The 18100-nt window shown below is 41.0% G+C and overlaps 1 protein-coding gene across 6 annotated transcripts in view; it reads right to left on the reverse strand.

Annotated features, from left to right (window-relative positions):
- The window catches only part of PLCB4 (phospholipase C, beta 4), a 488269-nt gene that overhangs the window by 452115 nt on the left and 18054 nt on the right, over positions 1-18100 (reverse strand). The window lies entirely within an intron of this gene.

Raw genomic sequence — 18100 nt, forward strand, 5'->3', positions numbered from 1 at the left:
TGAACACATGAAGGTTCACTGCAGTATTTGCGCTACTTTTATACTTTAAATTCCCCATGAAAAACGCTGAAAAAATGATCACTTGATGTCTGAAAATATGAGAAAGAGAAGAATACACAGACTATAAATATCACAACCTTCCTATTTTCCAAACAGCCTTCACCAAACATGGAAAATCAAGGGAAATGAGCAAAAACTTTTTTAAATTAAATATCACACTAAGCAAAATGAACAGCCTGCAGTTATGGCTTTCTGATTAAAGTGATATTCCTTTCAATATTTCAAAAGCCAAATTAGAGGTATATATTAAGCTGCAATAAAACTTTTTATTTTTTATTTCAAGTATCTGATTTGAAGTAAGTGATATCAGCATAGAAACACCAACTATCTCATGTTTGTCAGAAATTGTTGGTAGTTAAATACACCTTCAATTAATATAAGTGGGAAAATGGGAGACTTATAACTAATATCAATGTGATCTGTGTCATGGACACAAATCTTTCTAAACGAGAGGTCTGTTGTTGTTGTTCAGTCGCTCAGTTGTGTCCAACTCTTTGCGACCCCATGACCTGCAGCACAGCAGTCTTCCCTATCTTTCACTATTTCCCGGAGTTTGCTCAAACTCATGTGCATTGAGCCAATGATGCCATCCAACCATCTCATCCTTTGTTACCCACTTCTCCTCCTGCCCTCAATCTTTCCCAGCATCAGGGCCTTTTTCAATGAGTTGGCTCTTCATCTCAGGTGGCCAAAGTACTGGAGCTTCAATATCAGTCCTTCCAGAGAATATTCAGTGTTGATTTCCTTTAGGAGTGACTGGCTTATCTCCTTTCTCTCCAAGGGACTCTCAAAGAGTTTTCTCCTTCACTGTAATTCAAAAGCATCAATTTTTCAGTGCTCAGCCTTCTTTATGGTCCAACTCTCACATCCATACATGACTACTGGAGATCTGAGAGGGTACCGTTTTTTAAAAAAGGGTCCTATATCGGTATAAACTTTGGGATGACAGATATAAACCATAAGATCTCCAACCCACTTACACTACCTGAGTGATCTGTCAGTGGAAATCAGCGAAAATCTGAGACTCCATAGATTAAAACAACTAATTTGGCCAGAATTTAGAAAAGACTAGAAGGGAAAAGAGGAGCCTGGTGGGGTACAGTCCACAGGGTCAGAGCAGCTGGACACAGCTTAATGACTGAACAGCAGCAGCAGCAGAAGGGGTTATACACGGCCAGAGTCCCATTCCACAGTAAGCGAGGAATGTCACATACCAAGGAAAATCATCCTCACAGCCTTGGAATTTGGCTGACTGACCCTGCCAGCCACCACTACTGGAAATCTGGTTCTGGACATAAGTTAAAAAGCAGGACATAAATCATGGCTTGGGTCAAGTCATATGTCAAGATGTGCCAAGCTTGCTTCAAAGATGAACCAGGGCAAGAACAACTTTGATTTCCTCTGACCCGAATACACAAGACCCAGCACTGAAAATCCCAACATGGGATTTGATGATCTGAAAAAAAGAGAAGAAATAAAAAAAGTAGTTGACAGGTTTCTTTTTTCAAGTTTTCCTGGCCTAAAACAACCTATTTCCTTTCCAATAAAGAAACAATGCCAAATTCTGAAAAGGAAATTTGTCTGACTTAATGGATAAGCACAGAAGAGCTGGAAAAGGGAGTACTATGGGAAAACCCGGGCAATTTGGCCTTCGGAGGCAGGCCTCCAAATTTACTGGTGAAAGCACTGGGGGTCAGAGAAGGGAGTGTGGGGTAATAATTACAAACGCAGTGCATGATAGAGGCCAACTAAACAAAACTGAGTTTCTTTCTATTTGAAAGTCACAGTTCCAGCAACTTCTACATGAGCTAAGAGAAACTTCTACTAGCTTAAATCCATGCTCACATATTTTTCATTCAAGCAGAATAAAATGCTTTATTGCAATTAAATATATACCTCATTCATTTGAGGTCTAGTTTCATTGAATTGGGAATAGTATAGTATAAGGTCTTATACATTTAATAAATACTTGTCAAATGAATTAAAAGTACAAATGAGGTGGTAACTAACACCACATCAAGAAATCTAAAACAAAGGTCATTAGAAATGACAAAAATAAAATCTCCAGATAAGGAGACCATGGCTATTTGTCTAACCAACATTCATAACCCTGACAGGTTGGGCTAAAAACGGCCTGTTCCCCAGATGCCCTTAGGGTGACTAAGGAGTAGCCATGTGACACAGTTTCAACCAATGAAATGCAAGAAAGAAGACTCTGAGAAAGTCTTCTATCAAGGTATGAATACATCCCCTTCCTCTTTTCTGGGACTAGCTTCCAGAAGACACAGACCCATCGAATCTCATGGGGACAAAACCCAGACAGTAAAGAGACAAAGACAGAAAGAGCCTGGTTCTCAGTGGCACTGTAAGATGTTGCCCCTCCCAAAATGTTGGGATTCCTAAACTGGCACTTCATGTTAAGCATGACTTCTGTGAGTTTAAGCTGCTTTCTTCTATAATTCACAGGCAGAAATAGTCTAACAAACACCAGGTAGAATTTATCTTTCCCTTGTGTTCTCAGAAGCTGCTTCTATTTCCAGTGACTGTGATGCTCCATATAACTGTCCAATAACAGGGTTACATAATCATCGCAGACCTCCTCCACAGTTTCCACTTGTCAAGAGAATCCCTCACACTAAAAAGCCAACCAGCTTAAGAGCAGGGAGCCATCAGGAAAAGAGAGCAACACTATTCAATGATCAAAAATGGAGGATCTTCTAACTGAACATAGCCTTCAAAACCAAGAAATGGAGGATCTTCTAACTGAACATAGCCTTCAAAACGTCTCAGCAAAGAAGGAAAAGGAATGCTTAAGAGATCTGGTTAAATGAAACACCAGAAATGTAACACCTCTGAAAAACAGAAAATAAGAACAGGAGGACACGTCTAGAGGGCTTGAGGGCTTGTCCTGGTTCAGAAGCCCTTACTCCATGCTTCTATAGAGCCTCAGCAGTGCCCCTCCTATGGAACTTAAAGTTATATAGTCATTTCTCTCTTAACTGTTAACGTCTCTTGAGGTAACATAAACTCGTAGAAGTCAGGAAAGCTGGCATGTTATAAGTATTGACAGCTGTTGAACAAAGGAATGAACAAAGCAATATGCAGATTCCTTTTCCAAGAGACCTTATGAAAAGCATGCAATCCTCAAAACATAAAATAAAATCTGAGATTATGATCTTCGTAGACATATAATGAGCTGTATGAACCGTTCAAGTGACTCAACATGACACATTCAAATATCTACAGAAAGAAAGAAAACTACACTCAAGCAGCTATTTTAAGCCAGGTGATGTGTTAGGGACTTCACACTACTAGTATTTCATTCATTTTCACAACCCACCCGCCCAGTTAGTCACTGGGTCTCCGCTTTCGGAACAGGCCGAGTTCGAAGGTAGCGGCCCTAGGGTCACGGACCCACTAAAAGGCAGACATGCTATTCAAACCCAGGAACGTCAGCTCTCATTTTTCTGCTTTATCATGCCATTTTGTCACATTAGTCTTTACTAAAATACTGTTTGAATTTTACACACTAGCTGACGTAACATCCACGAGAACCTTCAGTTGACAACTTCAAAATGCATGTAGGGGGAGGGTGCATGGTAACCTCAAGCACAATTACTGTCTGCCCATGTCACAAATCAGATATGGTTTGCCGAGACACAGACAGTGACAGCTGCAAGGAATTGCAAAGGATCTGCAAACCTACAGCATGTTTGTTTGTTTGTTTTAAGCCACTATGTACTTACATGACTTAGAAATGATGAAAAGTAAACCTATGAGCCAAGAACTTCAGTTTTTCTTAAAAATCAATACTTCCCCTCCCCCCTCCACCCATGTACAGTACACACAACTTGCGTGTATGTGCCAGGAATGCGTGATGCCATAACCTTGCAGACAGTGGCAGGTGGCCTTACAATAAAACCAAGGGCTTCTATGCACACAAGAGGGCAGATCTACTGAAGCAGTTTAAGACAAACTCATTTGAAACGAATGGGGAAAAACCCACTATAGAAAAGGAAAAAAAAAAGATGCATTTAGCAATGGACTCATAACACTTTTCATTGAATAAATAATACCTCTTCAAAACTGATGAAAATTTAGTGGAAATATTTATCCAGTAAACATCTTAATGAAATAAACTGTTATGACTCCAAAGAAACCTAATTTAACAACTTCATAAATTCTCATGGGGAAGAAATAAAACTCACCACCCCCGAAACATTTGGTTATTATTTTGATACAATATGTGCACAGTCTGTGATTAGGTGCATAGATGGAGAAATTAACTGCAATTTATTAGCATAATGACAAGCTTCTTTGCTCTGTCATTTTGGGTTAATCTTTCTAGCAATTTTTAAACAATACAATATTTTGCAAGTCACTATTTCCATCAGGACAGCTATCTAATACCCATTTTTGAAAAACCTGAAAATTGTGTTAGAAGCCAAACTTACTTTTGGATAGTTTCCCCTTTCTATTAGTTACCTATTATTTCCAAATGTTCCATACACAGATCTCTAGGAAAAAAGTCATGATTTAGTATAGTATAAGAATGTGGGACCTTTTCCTAAATAATGGATGAATTATGTTTAAGAAGATAAACATGCTTTTTTTTCCCCAAAGCTAATCATATCAATACTTTCCCATGATACAGAGAAAGTGCATCCTCAATTACATACCACTTTTGCACACATAGTTTTTCATCTACAAAGTTATTTTTCAAAGTGTTCAATCTTCACCAAAAGTTAATCATTTTCAAAGATGGGCTTTATAATAAAAGAAACGGGGTAAAGATACTTTTACAAAGACAGTACCTGTTAATACTTAAAGTAGATTTCTATACACAACTTCTGTTACATGTCTTGCCTAGAACTCTGAGCTTTCTAGCAAATTAGGACTCCTTCACAAATGCTTACCATACTTAAGCACACCCAAAGAAATAGGCCAAAAGCATTCATATTCCCCCTTGCATTTGACCCCATCAGCACACAGACACTGCCCCATTTAAGAAAAAAACGTCAAGATTCACATTAAATTAACTGCTGTAAGAAGTCACAGAGCTTGAACTAAAAACAAGCTTAAATGTTAAAATATCTCTTTTCTTAGGAACCAGCTAAGTTTCCTCATTTCATTTTTTGCATCTTAAAGTAATTCATAACAACTAAGGCTCAAAAATTTACACAAAACTCTACAAATAAAGCTTGAGAAGTTATATTTAGCAGCTTTCTGATGATATTGGACACAGTCTTAGTACAGCTTCTTAGCCATGAAAGGGAATTCTTTAGTCTTTAACAGAAAAATAAGTGAGCCGATTAAATATAGATCAAAGGAAGTTCTGCCATGAAAAGGGCAATTTTTATAACTCATGAGAAAAAATATATCAATAAACAAGAAGCAATCTGGTGTTTCTCATTCTGGCCCACAATGTGTATCTGTTAATGATTAGATTAAGAGCAAGCACTTTTGATGCCTCTTTCCTTTTTAGAGCTCCCTTTTCTGGAGAAGGCAATGGCAACCACTCCAGTACTCTTGCCTGGAAAATCCCATGAATGGAGGAGCCTGGTAGGCTGCAGTCCATGGGGTCCCAAAGAGTCAGACACGACTGAGCGACCTCACTTTCATTTTCACTTTCATGCACTGGGAGAAGCCAATGGCAACCCACTCCAGTGTTCTTGACTGGAAAACCCAGGGATGGCAGAGCCTGGTGGGCTGCTGTCTATGGGGTCACACAGAGTCGGACACAACTGAAGCGACTTAGTAACAACAGAAGCAATATAATCTTTTTATTTGCATTAATCACTACTATGAAATAAATTATGCATGTTATATATTTGAAAAATACATTGATAACTAAATTTATACTTTTAAAATAAATTCTTATCATACCGTCACCTATAGATTCTAATACAAAGTCATATTAAATGTTTTAAGATTATTTTCTAGTTCAAAATAAGCTAACCAATGGACTGATGCATTTTTATATTCATCTGCATGCTTCAAAATTTTAGAAAATTACATGTTTCTTATTCCAAGCATTTCTCTTCATCTGTGCTATTTATTCTTTGCCAAATTTTTTCTCAATATTTATTTAATTTTGCTGCACTGAATCTTAGTTGCTCCCCATGGGATCTTCATTGTGGTATGCAGGATCTAGTTCCCTAAGGATCAAACCCAGGAGCCCTGCATTGGGAGTGCAGAGTCTTAACTGCTGGACCACCAGGGATGTCCCTCTCTCGCAAACTCTTAAAACACATATGAGGAGACCCCATCAGTTGTCAACACTTTATACAATGTATGTAAGTATATACACATATATATACGTGTATATATATATACACACATATATACATAAGAGCAGGCCTCTCACCAGAAGAGAAGATGGCAAAAGCAACTGGAAGAGAAACAAGCCCACATGTGCTTCAGTGTCTTAAGAGGCCACTAGCCGGAGCCGCCGGGTCCTCCTTACCTCAGTCCACGGGGAGGGGCGGCGGAGCTCCCGTCTGCAGCCGGGGCCACCCTTCCGGGTGGATAGTGGATGCGGAGGCGCCTATGCGAGCCTCTCCGGGTTTGCGCCAGTGGGCCCCTGTGCCCTTCCCCAGCATCAGGTTCATTGTTAAATTGAAACCCAAAGAACAATCATGTGTCTTCAGGTTAAGCTCGGGGCAAATTAATTTGGGAAGAGGACGAGGGGAGGAAGGGGTGGGTTGGGGTGAGGGTAGGGAAAATAGCAGCAGTCCATGGGGTCGCAAAGAGTCGGACACGACTGCGCGACTTCACTTTCACTTTTCACTTTCATGCATTGGAGAAGGAGATGGCAACCCACTCCAGTGTTCTTGCCTGGAGAATCCCAGGGACGGGGGAGCCTGGTGGGCTGCCATCTCTGGGGTCGCAGAGAGTCGGACACAACTGAAGCAGCATACTTACATACATTATTTTATATATATGGATAAATACATATATATATATGAACTGCATGGTTTAGAGATTTCCAGAGAAGCCTGTCAACCCAGTTTCAGGTTTCAGCTATCTTAGCCAACCTGACCAACTAGTCTGACTGAGCTTACAATAGTTTTGAATTTTTTTCTTCCACTGAAAGGCCTAATTGTTAAATCAGTAAAGAGTATCACAGCTTAGAACCTCATTCCTCTTATACTGGTCACCCTTACCTTCCCGAAAGACCAACACCCTGAAACCATGCGTTGACTTATTAAGCATTTATTTTGTACCTAGTGTTTCTCACTACTGGGAAGGGAGAAGGTTATAGACTGTGGTAGTTCCCAAGTTCCAAACATAACTGAACACTTCTCTGTGCATCTTGCCAGGTAAGCCAATGATTTCTAAATTCTTTTCAACAGAAATGGGATGGAAAGTCTGCTGTTTAAAATTTTCAGCTAAAGTCTCAATGCTAAAGGCAACAGGTGATGAGTTTCCGTCACATGATGACAGGACTTGCTACATGAACAAACCTTTCCAGAAGTCACCCCCCTCCCGCCCCCGCCGCAACCCGAGTTTATATGTGAGAACTTGCATCACAGAATGCACTTCTTCAAAGAGAATTCTCAGGAGCAGAAGGTGGGTCCCTTCTCTTCCCTCTCTACCAGCTCAGATCAAGTGCCCCAAACCATCTTCATATCTTGGGACTCTCTGCAGTGAGGAAGGCTAATACTCTGTTCCCTGGCTGGGAGCCTGGCTCGTTGCAGAAGTTCACAGCCAGTTCAGTGGTGCACGTGTGAGGATGGAGCCCTCGAGCCCAGCAGGTGCCGCCTGCAATGGCAGAGCAAGGCAAGGGCACCTTGGCCAAAGCAGAGCTGAGTCTGACGGTGGTGGCCTGAGAGCCACAGGAATCCCACTGAGGGTAACACGCTTTGAGTGAGCCTGAGAGGGCGCAACCCAAGCGGGCTGCCTGTGCAGGCACCCAGGGAAACTCCAGTGACACCACTGGGGGACAGGAGCCAGGGCATACATGGTCACCAAGGTGCTGCACCGCCCACATCCAAAACGGCATGGCGTCGGTGGGCCCTACAGAAATCTGGCCATTGAAACAACAGTACCGGTTCATTGCAACAGCCTTCGCCCTTTCTCTGCCCTTGCCAACTCTGAAGGAGCCAGAAACAGTGGGAAGAAGAAACTGAAGAGAGGAGAAATGACCTTTCCTCCTTGCTGATGACCATCACTAAGCTAGGCGTCAGGCCAGAGGGAGGAAAATGGGAGAAACTATAAACTGGACCAGAAAATGGAAGTTTTACTTAACTGTACTACATTTTCTAACATTTCAAAATTAGTTTTTCCAAAATTTCCGAAAGAAGAATAAAGCTATTTTTGTTTGTGTCTTACTATAAGCAGGAAATTTTAACAAACCAGTTTTACTAATAAGTATCCCACCTATTATACGTTATTTTTTGTAAAGTTAAACCAGAAAGAAAAGACTATAAAGAATTTCAAAACGTAAATATCTTAAAGTCTTAAGACTTTAACTCAAGAATATAACCATGTTAACAAAGGCTTTAAACGCAGATGGACTAAACATTCCATTCAAATGTCAAAGATTGTCAGAATGGATAAAATAATAATAAAGCTAGAATCAACTATACATCAAATACCTGCTCTATGGAAAGAAACACACTTCAAATATTAATAGAGACAAAGGGAAAGCTAAGATCCCACACGCCTGGGGACCAAAACACCAAAACATAAAACAGAAGAGGTATTATAACAGATTCAATAAAGACTTTTAAAGATAGTCCCCAAAAAGTCTTTAGGAAAAAAAAAAAAAGAAACACACAAATAGGTTATACCATGCACACAAACAGTAAACATAAAACAGCTGTACTGGTTATATTAATATAAGACAAACAGACTTCAACTCAAGGGGGTTCAGTTCAGTCCAGTCGCTCAGTCGTGTCCGACTCTTTGCGACCCCATGGACTGCAGCATGCCAGGCCTCCCTGTCCATCGCCAACTCCCAGAGTTTACTCAAATTCATGCCCATTGAGTCAGTGATGCCATCCAGCCATCTCATCCTCTGTCATTCCCTTCTTCTCCTGCCCCCAATCCCTCCCAGCATCAGGGTCTTTTCCAATGAGCCAGTTCTTTCAATGAATATTCAGGACTGATTTCCTTTAGGATGGACTGGTCGGATCTCCTTGCTGTCCAAGGGACTCTCAAGAGTCATCTCCAACACCACAGTTCAAAAGCATCAATCCTCCGGCACTCAGCTTTCTTTAGAGTCCAACTCTCACATCCATTCATGACTACTCGAAAAACCATAGTTTTGACTAGATGGACCTTTGTTGGCAAAGTAATGTCTCTGCTTTTTAATATGCTGTCTAGGTTGATCATAACTATTCTTTCAAGAAGCAAGCATCTTTTCATTTCATGGCTGCAGTCACCATCTGATTTTGGAGCCCAAGAAGATAAAGTCTGTCACTGTTTCCACTGTTTCCTCATCTATTTGCCATGAAGTAATGGGACCAGATGCCATGATCTTAGTTTTCAAGCCAACTTTTTCACTCTCCTCTTTCACTTTCATCAAGAGGGTATTACTAGAGACAAAGACTAACATTTCATGATGATAACAGGGCAAATATGAAAGAATGGTACAAGAGATATGGAAACAGAAGACAAATGGCTTGTTCAAGGTCACTTAATCAGCTAAGAAAATGACAAGGCATTGCTCCCAATTTCTTTTTCTGAGCCTTTTTCACAAAACTAGTGCCTGAATCTGAGCTCATTCAACACAAAAGCAACCAGCCTACTTGTTCAAAGCCATTAACTCATCAGCCACCCAGATACAGCTTCGGGGCGGGAGTGGGAGGGGGTTGGTGCCTTGCAGAAGAGGAGAGAGGGTGGGAGACTGGGCAGGGTCTGGCTCCAGATTCAAGCACTACAACTTGCTAGTTGTGTAGCCCTGAACAAATTACTAAAATTGGCCTCAGTTTCCTCATCTGTAGAAGGGTATAGCATCACCTCTCTCACAGGATCGAAGAAAAAAGGGCAGTGAGGAAGAGGAGGTCAGCAACTTGCCCAGCTAGTCCGTGACAAAGCGAGGACCCCACAATACACACTCAAAACCATTCTGGTAAGCTGTCTCCCAGCGGAGTTATGCCCCACCAGGAGCACCTGGTGGAATGCTGACCTTTACTAAGTACGTGAAAAACGCTGGTTTCCTTCCCAATGGACTAATGCAATCTACACATAAGAGCAAGTCTAGGAAGGTATTTTTTGTGTGGGATCCTCAACTATAAAATACATTCTTTTCAATCTAGACAAAATGAGTTTCAGATAATCACTTTTTCTTCTGTCATGTTAGTTTTGCTTGACTCTAAGTCTTATGGCCAATTGAGTAAAGCAGACAGGGTAGAAATTTCAATGATAATTTAATTCACATCACATCTCACACTATAAGATGAGTTATGAGATGGACACAATTTATCAGATTCCTCCAAAAATAATTTAAACATATCATTTTGTTCAAAGAAGAAAGAGACATTCCTACAGATATCATGGTTATAATGACCAGAGAGTCACAGTCTCAAGACTGTAAGCCCAGACTTCAGTTTGATGAAAGATTCTTCAAAAAAGGAACTCTTTCTTGTTTTCTCATGGTAAGTCTGTATTGTATAAGGCCAATTCCTATATTAAATGGTCAAGTATCTTGACAAATTTCTGGATTATTTTTATTACATAATTGAGGATGTCACAGAAACAGGCATTTACAGTCACACTGGGCTTCATGTTTTCAGAGTCTGGGCAACTCTCCTAAATTCTCTATAGTCAAGGTTATAGTCAAGGTCAGTATAGTTTCAACCCAGGAAAGTGGGTGTCAGCAAGGTAAACAGATACCCACAGGGCCGCCTTACAAACCACATGAAATTTAAGAGTAAGACAAAACTTGATAATTAATGTTAAAAAATTCATTGCTTAGCTACCAATTTTAGCAATAGCAGAATGCATACAAATCCAAAATAGGACATACAAAACCATGAAATAAGAAAGAGAAGTAGAAAAACAGTATGTGGTCAATGTCCCCATCTTACACACTCATTTTAGGAGACACTTAAGAGCCTATTGTGCGTTAGCTACTCCACAAATCTGATTCTTAAATTGAGAATAATTTATGATCACTTGAAAATGCCGAAGGGCTGAAACTTAGTTTATTCAAATAAATTCAAGTGAATTCATGTGGTCACTGAAATTTCATGCACACAAATGAAGGAGTGAATACATAATATTACCTTGAACCCATTCTATGCTATAGTTATGTCAGGTCTGGGCAGAGTATTTTAAACAAAACATACCTAAATGACCAAATTTATGCATGATTTAAGAAAGATGATGATTTAAAAGCACCAAGTCCAGCAAAATAACATGCTGCACTGAGAGCTCCCACAATTTACTCCCCACAGAGGAGCGTTAGAGAAGCACCCGGCACCTCACGGGGGAGGCCAAAACACTTCCTAGATCACTGAAAGCTTAAGTTAGAAGTTAAAAGTCAGGAAAGAAGAAGCAAAGCACTTCTGTTTGGTTTAAAAAAACTTACCGCAGGACTGAGATTGATAGCAGAGAAATTCAATTAGTACACATTACTTATCAAATTATAAATTAGACAGTGATTCAAGTTCCTACCTATGGAAGATTTAGCATGATATAGTTCAACCCTAAAACATCTTAAAGAAGGATGAAATTCCCTCAGGAAAAATACATGGCTAGGTGGACAGACAGACAGACAGACTAAAGGAAACAGATATGATTTATCTCACCCCTTCCTATAAACTAACTGACTTATGAAAGATCAGGGAAAGCAAAGACCCTGTTAACTCAGCCAAATCAAGACAAAAATCACCTTTTGAAATTAGGAATACATGTTCCAATACCAAAATTACTATTTTGAAATGATAAAAAGAACAGATGTGTTTTTTATCACTATTTTAATTTGACAGTTCTGTTTTCCTAAATATTATCAAGGTCATTTCTTTAAATAATTTATTTAACAGAATATGTGCTATATATTGTGCTAGGTGAATAAGGAAACAGAAAGAGGCAACCTCAGCCTGAGGAAGCTGTGCGGGGTGAGGGGGTGGGGAGGCAACCTCAGTCTAAGGAAGCTGTGCGGGGTGGTGGAGGGCGGGGGGAGGCAACCTCAGTCTAAGGAAGCTGTGCAGGGCGTTGTGGGGGGGGTGGTGTAAGGCTGGGCACTGGAAGTTAAACAAGTAAACAGAGCACAGTGTCATGAGTGCTATGGAGACAGCGTTCATAAAGAAAGAAACAGTGGGGTAATTTGAATCATTTATATGATTTGGGTCTGTCATACTTTTATTTGTTTTGGTTTCTGTATCAGTGGGACTGCTTTCAGCTTCATGTAAAACAAACCCGACTATATTCATTTGCTAGGGCTGCCATAACAACAAAATACCAGACTAGGTGCCTTAAACAACAGAAATTTATTTTTTAACAGTTCTGAAGGCTGGAAGTCCAAGATTGAGAGTTGTTTTCTCGGAACGTTCCTTGGCGTGAAGACAGCCACCTCCTTGCTGAGTCCTCACAAGGCCTTGACTCTCCAGGCAGGCACTTACCCCTGCCTTCTCTCCTGTGTCCTGATGTCTCTTCTTATAAGGACACAGTCAGATTGGATTAGGTCTAACGGCTTCATTTTAACCTTATTAATCTCTTTAAAGGCCTTATCTCCAAATAGTCACATTTTGAGGTACCAAGGGGTGAGGCTTCAACCTATGAATTCTGGAGGGACACAGCTTAGCCTGTAACAGCCATCAGAGTGACTTAACCAGAGTCACTTATTTTTCTCAGGTAACAAGAAATTCACAAGGAAGTTGATCAAGGCTGGTAAAGCCACTCAAGGCATCCAGAAGCCAGGCATCTCCATTCCCTGTCCTGCCAGCCTCAGTGTACGGCTCTCATGGTCAAAACCACAAGGCAAAGGCTACAGGTGCCCAGGAAGGCAAAGAAAGAGACAGAAGGAAGAAGCCTATCCCTCACTGGTCTGAACCAGGCGAGCCATTCCGTCTGCAGGGGAAGCCAAGGAGGGCAGTACATTTAAGTAAGCACACTGCTACCCTGAACCAAAATAATCAGCTCCATTAGGAAGCAGGGAGAGACAGCTGTGTCCCATGCACCCCACTGACGCACGGGACACCTCACTGATGCCTGTGACGCACACAGGTGTCACACAGACCTGGGCTGACCCAAGGCTGTCTGCACGCCAATCAACATGTGACCGCAAATAAATAGTTTTCCAAGCATGGAGCGGTAGGAATGGTACCCATCCTGTGAAATCACTGAGAAAATGAAATACGATTGCAGGAATCAGTCCAGGGCATACCACCTAGGCCAAAGGACATTGAGTGTGAGGCCTGGTCTTTATGTGTCTTGGGAAATCACAAAATTCTAAAACATCACAGAGCCTTCCAGTCAAGACTCATAAACACCAAAGAACTATGTCCTTATTGTGTGACTTTCACGTATCCCAGTCCACAGCATAGCCAGAGAGCCTGCAATCTCTGACTTTCGTGTGTGTGTGTGTGCGCGCGTGTGTGTGTGCGCGTGTGGCTTCCTTTCTGATGGTCTTACACCTTCCATGTGAGTAGGAAGCACTGACTTACTAGCACTTGTGTTCCTTGCATGCTTTCAGGAATTTCTCTTGAGATATTCTAGACCAGAAACCTATTTAGCAGTGAGGTATACCTTCCAGGGAATTTATGCCTTCCCCTCTCCGACAAAGCTGGGAGAGCCTTATATGGAGGGGATGAAGAAGGAAAATGAAGTTGTGTGTGCGTGTGTGTGTGTGTATGATGACACACCTTAACTCCTATAACACAAGGTGTTTAGAAAATCTTTAAAGTAGATGAAAAAAGAGCACTACAATCCTATAAAAATGTCAATAACTACTAGTAAAAACAGCATGCTGCTGCTGCTGCTATGTCGCTTCAGTCGTGTCTGACTCTGTGCGACCCCATAGATGGCAGCCCACCAGGTTTCACCGTCCCTGGGATTCTCCAGGCAAGAACACTGGAGTGGGTTGCCATTTCCTTCTCCAAAAAAACAGCATAAAAGTTAGAAATGGTTTCTACTGGGATTGGGGTGGGGTAACAGGAGTGTAGACTGGACAAGGGAGTATAGTTTTACTAAAGCCTTTTAGTATCAGAATATTTCAGACTTCCATGCAAATACTAGATAAAAGTCAGGTATACATTGTAACATCAAAATATATAACGGTCAGTTCAGTCGTTCAGTTATGTCCAACTCTTTGCGACCCTATGGACTGCAGCATGCCAGGCCTCTCTGTCCATCACCACCTCCTGGAGCTTGTTCAAACTCAGGTCAATCGAGTTGGTGATGCCATCCAACCATCTCATCCTCTGTCATCCCCATCTTCTCCTGCCTTCAATCTTTCCCAGCATCAGCGTCTTTTCCACTGAATCAGTTCTTCACATCAGGTGGCCAAAGTATTGGAGTTTCAACTTCAGCACCAGTTCTTCCAATGAATACTCAGGACTGATCTCCTTTAGGATGGACTGGTTAGATCTCCTTGCAGTCCAAGGGACTCACAAGAGTCCTCTCCAACACCACAGTTCAAAAGCATCAATTCTTTGGCGCTCAGCTTTCTTTACACTCCAACTCTCATATCCATATATGACGACTCGAAAAACCACAGCTTTAACTAGACAGATCTTTGTTGGCAAAGTAATGTCTCTGCTTTTCAATATGCTGTCTAGGTTGGTCATACCTTTTCTTCCAAGAAACAAGAATCTTTTAATTTCATGGCTGCAGTCACCATCTGCAGTGACTTTGGAGCCCAGAAAAATAAAGTCTGTCACTGTTTCCATTGTTTCCCCATCTATTTTCCATGAATTGATGGGACCAGATGCCATGATCTTAGTTTTTTGAATGTCGAGCTTTAAGCCAACTTTTTCACTCTCCTCTTTCACTTTCATCAAGAGGCTCTTTAGTTCTTCTTTGCTTTCTGCCATAAGAGTAGTATCATCTGCATATCTGAGGTTTTGATATTTCTCCTGGCAATTTTGATTTCAGCTTGTGCTTCATCCAGCCTGGAATTTCACACGGTATACTCTGCATATAAGTTAAATAAGCAGGGTGACAATATACAGCCTTGAAGTACTCCTTGCCCGTTTTGGAACCAGCCTGTTGTTCCATGTCCAGTTTTAACTGTTGTTTCTTGACCTGCATATAGATTTTTCAGGAGGCAGGTCAGGTGGTCTGGTATTCCCATCTCTTGAAGAATTTTCCACAGTTTGTTGTGATCCACACAGTCTAGGGCTTTGGCATAGTCAATAAAGATTCTTCTTTTTCGATCATCCAACAGATGTTGGCAATTTGATCTCTGGTTCCTCTGCCTTTTCTAAATCCAGCTTGAATATCTGGAAGTTCGTGGTTCACGTACTGTTGAAGCCTCGGTTGGAGAATTTTGAGCATTACTTTGCTAGCATGTGAGATGAGTACAATTGTGTGGTAGTTTGAACATTCTTTGGCATAGCCTTTCTTCGGGATTGAAATGAAGACTGACCTTTTACAGTCCTGTGGCCACTGCTGAGTTTTCCAAATTTGCTGGCATACTGAGTGCAGCACTTTCACAGCATCATCTGTTAGGATTTGAAATAGCTCAAGTGGAATTCCATCACCTCCACTAGCTTTGTTCATAGTGATGCTTCCTAAGGCCCACTTGACTTCACCTTCCAGGATGTCTGGCTCTAGGCAAGTGATCACACCATCATGGTTATCTGGGTCATGAAGATCTTTTTTGAATAGTTCTTCTGTGTATTCTTGTCACCTCTTCTTAATATCTTCTGCTTCTATTAGGTCCATACCATTTCTGTCCTTTATTGTGTCCATTTTTGCACGAAATGTTCCCTTGATATCACTAATTGGTATAAATATATTTCAATTTTAAGCTTTTTAAGAGTGCTGGGAGAGGTTTGGTTTGGGGAAAAAGTAGAACATTTTCAGAGGTTTTAAAAATACATTTACTGCTCTGATTGAGGAGTGGGTTCCTTCTGCTTGTCACTCTTGATGTAAAACCTGTTGGTCTGTTGCGTTTACAAATTCAAGCTGAGAAAATAAAAACTAACATGTGACAGAATGGTACAGCAGAATTTGGTTCAAGCAGAGTCACTAACTTTCAGGGTAGGTATTAATACCCAAATCATCTGAGCTTTTAAATTTCTTTCTTTTCCTCTGGTAGCTGCACAAGAAATTTCTGGTGTGTTTCTTGTGACAGATAAGAGAGGAACTTTACCCAGTTACTTTGAAATTGTTTCAAAGGGAATGAAAAATGGACAGAATGAGGCCAGACTTAAGGTTCTCGGAGGGCCTCACAGGTCCAAAAAGACTCTAAATAAAAGGAAATACTATCTGTACTTCCAAACAGCTACTGTGAAAATTTCTCCCAGCAGCTGCAATCGCTAAACTACCATCCTTCTAAGTGTTGTTCTTCATGTAAATTTGAATAATCATATATCTAATGATTAACATTGGAGAAGGAAATGGCAACTCACTCCAGCACTCTTGCATGGAAAATTCCATGGATGGGGGAGCCTGATAGGCTACAGTCCATGGGGTCGCAAAGAGCTGGACACAACTGAGCAACTTCACTTTCTTTATTTCTATAGTTCCTTTTGGAGAAGGAAGTGGCAGCCCACTCCAGTGTTCTTCCCTGGAGAATGCCATGGACAGAGGGGCCTGGTGGGCTGTGGTCTATGGGGTTGCAGAGAGTCGGACATGACTGGGCAACTAACACACAGACACAATGATTAACATGCTTAGCCAGCACTTTTCAACGCAAAGGAAGACAGATTTGCTAAATCATAAAAGATGTCAATTGTGGAGAAGAAACCTCACAAATACTACTGACACCACCGGCTTGGGGAGTGGGGGTGACTCTCCTCCTCAGGAAGGGGAAAGTGTCCAAGTCACGCTCTGGTCAGACCCCAGCTGCAGTCCTGGGGCCTCGTGGCAGTGCAGTGCTTAAGACTCTGTCCTGCCAGTGCAGGGGGTGCAGGCGTGACCCCTGATCGGGGAACTCACATCCCGTATGCCACACAGTGCCGCCAAATTTCTTTTTAAAATACAGAAAAAAACAAACAAAACAAACCCCAATGTCCTGAATAAAAAGTTCCCTCCTGATTTGGGAACTTTGGAAGACGCTCTCCTAAAAACAAGATTCAGCAGGATATTTTCCTTCAATTAAGTAATGCTCTCTGGCTTTCTCTCTTTGGCACTAATACATTCACACGTCATTTGGATAATAAAGTGCTACAATAAATACAAAGCATTTAAGATTACCAAGAGTCCCACTTTATAAAAATAATTTGATTAAATAAATGTTTTTTTCCTCAAAATTTCCAGCAAAGTTTGAAATAAGGAAACTTTTCTGATTCATGGTCTAACACACTATAAGTATAACTTGAACCAACTATAAAATGAACATAAAATGAACAAACTATAGTTTATACCCATCAGGAGTAAGTGATAAACTATCTTCAGTGAAATGTCTCCTCTGGTTCTAGTATACCAAGAAATTAAAATATCCAAATCTGTTAGCAGAAATCATGGATGTAGACTTTTCAAGTTACTGATCATCTTTCCAAATGAATTGTTGTCCTACTTCTCAGCAACCAGTGTAAACAATAATGGAATGTGCTTACCTTCTGTAATAAGTCTGCAGAAAACTTCAATTTATTAAATGTGGCACCTCTTCTGCTTATTCATCAGATGGCTTTCCTAACCCTGTCCAATCTGCAGACTTTGCAATAATAGCATTTTGTTATTCATTCACTGAAGAGTCTCTGATTTAGTTTCTAATACACTAGATTCTTCCCTTCCTCAAGAAAGTCTTGCTGTGGCTAAAATGTGCAAACCATTCAACGGGAGGACTGAGGACGGGGCCCTGGACCTAGAGCTGAAATCAAGGAACGCTTTGCAGAGGAGATGGCAACCTTGCGAGGTGTGTAAAGGCCTGTAGAATTCACCAGTTGAAGGAACGGGTTTAACTGTAATGTGAGCACAAACG

This window comes from Bison bison, unplaced genomic scaffold (assembly GCF_000754665.1).
Source record: "Bison bison bison isolate TAMUID 2011002044 unplaced genomic scaffold, Bison_UMD1.0 scf7180017864030, whole genome shotgun sequence".
Taxonomy (NCBI): domain Eukaryota; kingdom Metazoa; phylum Chordata; class Mammalia; order Artiodactyla; family Bovidae; genus Bison; species Bison bison.